This window comes from Pieris brassicae, unplaced genomic scaffold (assembly GCF_905147105.1).
Source record: "Pieris brassicae unplaced genomic scaffold, ilPieBrab1.1, whole genome shotgun sequence".
Taxonomy (NCBI): domain Eukaryota; kingdom Metazoa; phylum Arthropoda; class Insecta; order Lepidoptera; family Pieridae; genus Pieris; species Pieris brassicae.
The window spans coordinates 10001-15000 of NW_025575913.1; the positions used below are offsets into that span (position 1 = coordinate 10001).

General features: G+C 48.7%; 3 non-coding genes across 3 annotated transcripts in view; all 3 read right to left on the bottom strand.

Annotated features, from left to right (window-relative positions):
- The window catches only part of LOC123719196, a 3949-nt gene extending 3752 nt beyond the window's left edge, over positions 1-197 (bottom strand). The window contains exon 1 of the ribosomal RNA XR_006755263.1: positions 1-197. This exon is cut by the window's left edge and continues 3752 nt beyond it. This is a non-coding gene — a ribosomal RNA (large subunit ribosomal RNA).
- An 829-nt stretch (positions 198-1026) lies between these two features.
- LOC123719194 lies at positions 1027-1183 on the bottom strand. Its single transcript, XR_006755261.1, has one exon. It is a non-coding gene; the product is annotated as a 5.8S ribosomal RNA (ribosomal RNA).
- A 351-nt stretch (positions 1184-1534) lies between these two features.
- On the bottom strand, positions 1535-3440 carry LOC123719200. Its single transcript, XR_006755266.1, has one exon. It is a non-coding gene; the product is annotated as a small subunit ribosomal RNA (ribosomal RNA).
- Positions 3441-5000: the final 1560 nt, after the last annotated feature.

Below are 5000 nucleotides of genomic sequence, written 5' to 3' on the forward strand. Positions count from 1 at the left end.
ACTTGGACGGTAGCGGAGTCCGCGAGAAAGCGGAACCTCCCGAACACCACATCTCCCGCGACCGAGACGACCGCGGGATTCAGTGCTGGGCTCATCCCTGTTCGCTCGCAGCTACTAAGGGAATCCTGGTTAGTTTCTTTTCCTCCGCTTACTAATATGCTTAAATTCGGCGGGTGATCCTCCCTGATCTGAGGCCAACGATAAAAAGGTGTGAGGCAGACGCGATATCCGTCGGCGCAACGGGCGTACGCGACACGCTATTTTTACAAGCGCGTCGACGACGCCACGCGCCCTCCGGACGTCGAGTCCGCCTACATTATATGCGCTCGCACGAAAGCGGCGCGGCACCTTGCGAACAGCGTGGTGGTGGCGACACATAGATGTCGCGTTGCGCGAAATCAATCAATCGCACACCACCAAGCGGTTCTTCTGTTGTTGTTCGTTAACGACGGCATCGTTCCGTCCGTTTTAAGAACACACGTCACAATAATTTCGTACACACTACAATTGCACAAACACCGCACGCACACACTGGGCGCAACCGCTAGAGCAGCGGGCGCGCGCGTTTCGCTTCCTCTCGCGAGAGTAAGAGAAACTGAGCCGAACGCGACAACTTTCAACGACAGCGTCGAGACACGTCGACGCGCGCACCGGCGCCGACCGTCGCGCGATCGCCATGCGGGACCGGGACGATGCGAGCAAACACGCGCGACGCGTAAACGCGAACGTCGTTGTCGTCGTTGTCGTTGTCGTTGCGTAAAGACTCGACGCGCCCCCGTGCCGCGGGAGACACGGTGCGGCGGGGAGAATTTATTTGTGCGACAAAAGTATCGTATAGACGTGGCTTAACACGGCCAATACGGATGACGAGTCGTAATCGAACATATATTCGAACGGATCGTTCGGCCGCTCGGCGGCCTAGCGAAACCGTCAATTGCACGCGCGACAGAGATGCGGCGCTACGACCGGAGTCGCAGCGATCGCCGCTCGTCACGCGAACAGTGTGGCTTTTTGTTTTTATGCAGCCGGCCCTCAGACAGGAGTGGTCCTGGATATTTCTCCACGGACCGCAATGTGCGTTCGAAATGTCGATGTTCAAATGTGTCCTGCAGTTCACACTATGACGCGCAGTTAACTGCGTTCTTCATCGACCCGCGAGCCAAGTGATCCACCGTTCAGGGTAATCGTTTTGTTTTTGTGTGTGTTTTTGTATGAGAAAATATAAAAGGTGCGAAAAAATTAAACAAAAAAATTTGAAAATAATACTTATCATTAACGTGTACGACAAATGAAAAGAAAGAAAATCTCTTTTATTTGCGTGGTTGTACACAAAAATTAAAATATTATTTCAAAGTATCAATAGGCGATAGCGAACGCTAATCAAAGCGTGTCGCAACGCACACGTCGCGAATCGACGAGAGAGAGTCAACCGTCTCGGATTCGATTTTGATTCGTATCATTCACGTGTTTTTTGTATTTTTTTCTTTTTTTGCGAGTCTTTGACAACAACAAAACAAAAAGAAAAAACCAACGTTAATGATCCTTCCGCAGGTTCCCCTACGGAAACCTTGTTACGACTTTTACTTCCTCTAAATGATCAAGTTTGGTCAACTTCCCAGCAACGCCGACGGCCGTGAGGCCACCGCGTGTCGGTCCGAAGACCTCACTAAATCATTCAATCGGTAGTAGCGACGGGCGGTGTGTACAAAGGGCAGGGACGTAATCAACGCGAGCTTATGACTCGCGCTTACTAGGAATTCCTCGTTTATGGGGGATAATTGCAAACCCCAATCCCCAGCACGAAGGAGTTTCAACGGGTTGCCCGGGCCTCTAGGCCAGGGAGAACATGTTGATTCCTTCAGTGTAGCGCGCGTGCGGCCCAGGACATCTAAGGGCATCACAGACCTGTTATTGCTCAATCTCGTGCGGCTCGAAGCCGCCGGTCCCTCTAAGAAGAATTTTAATACGTCGCCAGTGAGTTGCGCTCCCCGAGAGTCGCGCACACCTTGAATGACGACGCCTATTTAGCAGGCTAGAGTCTCGTTCGTTACCGGAATTAACCAGACAAATCGCTCCACCAACTAAGAACGGCCATGCACCACCACCCACCGAATCAAGAAAGAGCTGTTAATCTGTCAATCCTTCCGGTGTCCGGGCCTGGTGAGATTTCCCGTGTTGAGTCAAATTAAGCCGCAGGCTCCACTCCTGGTGGTGCCCTTCCGTCAATTCCTTTAAGTTTCAGCTTTGCAACCATACTCCCCCCGGAGTCCAAAATCTTTGGTTTCCCGGAAGCTGCCCGCCGAGCCATTGTAGTAACGTCGGCGGATCGCTAGATGACATATTTACGGTTAGAACTAGGGCGGTATCTAATCGCCTTCGAACCTCTAACTTTCGTTCTTGATTGATGAAAACACCTTTGGCAAATGCTTTCGCTGATGTTCGTCTTGCGACGATCCAAGAATTTCACCTCTAACGTCGCAATACGAATGCCCCCAGTTATCCCTATTAATCATTACCTCGGAGTTCTGAAAACCAACAAAATAGAACCGAGATCATATTCTATTATTCCATGCACGAAATATTCAAGCGGCATTTTGAGCCCGCTTTGAGCACTCTAATTTGTTCAAAGTAAAATTGTCGGCCCACCTCGACACTCACCGAAGAGCACCGCGATAGGATTTTGATATTGAACCGGCGTTTTACCGCCGGCTCACCGACGATATGCTCCGCAGACGTGTCAGTATCACCGCGGATGCGGTGCACCGACAGCGCGGCGCACAAATGCAACTACGAGCTTTTTAACCGCAACAATTTTAGTATACGCTATTGGAGCTGGAATTACCGCGGCTGCTGGCACCAGACTTGCCCTCCAATTGTTCCTCGTTAAAATATTTAAAGTGTACTCATTCCGATTACGAGGCCTCGTAAGAGTCCCGTATCGTTATTTTTCGTCACTACCTCCCCGTGCCGGGAGTGGGTAATTTGCGCGCCTGCTGCCTTCCTTGGATGTGGTAGCCGTTTCTCAGGCTCCCTCTCCGGAATCGAACCCTGATTCCCCGTTACCCGTGACAACCATGGTAGTCGCAGAAACTACCATCGAAAGTTGATAAGGCAGACATTTGAAAGATGCGTCGCCGGTACTGGACCGTGCGATCGGCAAAAGTTATCCAGATTCATCAAAATTAACGACTTCGGACGCATGGCCCTCCGCCGATTGGTTTTGATCTAATAAAAGCACTCATCCCATCACTGGTCAGAGTTCTGATTGCATGTATTAGCTCTAGAATTACCACAGTTATCCAAGTAACTGAGTAAGATCTAAGGAACCAAAACTGATATATTGAGCCATTCGCGGTATCGCCTTAATACGGCTTGCACTGAGACATGCATGGCTTAATCTTTGAGACAAGCATATAACTACTGGCAGGATCAACCAGGGAGCTGCTTACGCAAACGACACGCCTACACCGCGGTCACGCGGCTTCGGCGAGCCGCTGGCTCGGCGGCGTCGAGGGGCGCGCGCTTGCGCGCGCGCCTTCTCGACACGCGTGAACGTAACGCGTCGAATTTGCACGCGACGCGACGTTCGCGCTTCATATCGATAGACTAACTTTGACCGGTCTACGAGCGGCCGTCCCGTCACGATCTCGCAACGAGGTGATGTACAACGATGCTCGACCACTGTGAGGGACATAAAACTGCAACGAACACGACCCCGCGGGCGGGAATCGATGTTGTGACAATTTGAAAATTGAACATTCATCTAAACGCAACTTCTCAATTTTTATTCAATACGTTATTGTAAACATATTAAAACTCGGCTGGCAATTACATGCGCACACACACGCATGATTCGCACTAGATACGATCAACGCCCGGAGCTTGAGGGATAAATTCCAACACGACGCTGCGCACACCGTTTCGACGATGGGCGCGTGTGCGTCCTCTTTTATACATTCTTTCCATATACGGTCGCCGTGGCGACCGCGCACGTGTCGAACACGCTAGGCGCCCTGCGTTGAGGTGTGCCTAGAAGCGTATTCTTTTAACATCACAGATAACACCGGGGGAGACGGTCCCAAATCTTGGTCGATTGGTAACATCACCATACGGTCTGCGAACGCGGTGCTATAATATAATTTTATATTATATTATATAAAATATGAGGAGGAGTAGTATGTATATTCTTTGTTATTTTGTGTTGACACAAGAGAGATATATAAAATGTACTATACACCACACACACAGAGAGAGAGAGAGCTGGGAAAGATCTCGGCGGTCTCGCATTCGAAATACGAATTTGATATAATTTCCTCCGAAAATCCATACCCATATCTATATCATCCATGCGCGAATATATGTATATAATATTCTCACACTTCGCACAAACACAAAAACAAGAACACATTCTCTCTCGTCCGTCGTTCGTGTCTATTTGAGACGAACGACGCGCGGCAACGAGAACGAGTCGACGCTGTGCGCACGACTGTTTCGCTCCACATCTATACCGAGAGCAATAGTCCGCGTCGGCATTGGAGCGGACGTCGAATGTTTCTCGTAGAGCGAGCGAGAGAGAGACGATTTTTCATTTTATTATGTATGTGTATTGGCGTGCAGTAGTAGCACGTAGTAGTACTAGTAGTAGTAGTAGTAGTAGTAAAAAAATATTATTATTTATTTTATTGACTGATATGATTTTGTTTGTTTTCTTTTTTTTGCATAGACATTTGTATTGATAGATATGTTTCTCGTTGAAGCTCGCAGCACACGCTCAGAGAAAATGGCAATGTGGGTTTATTTGAAGAAAAGAAAAAACAAAAAAAACAATTATATTTATTAATAATATGTATGTATGTATGTATGTATGTATGTATGTATGTATGTATGTATAATAATGAATTATAATAATTATTCCGATGCAACGTCAGAGGAAAATGTTTCTCGTACAGGTGCGGCGCGCGACGGCCGGCCGCTCGACAGTTTCGCGCCGTATGTTTCTC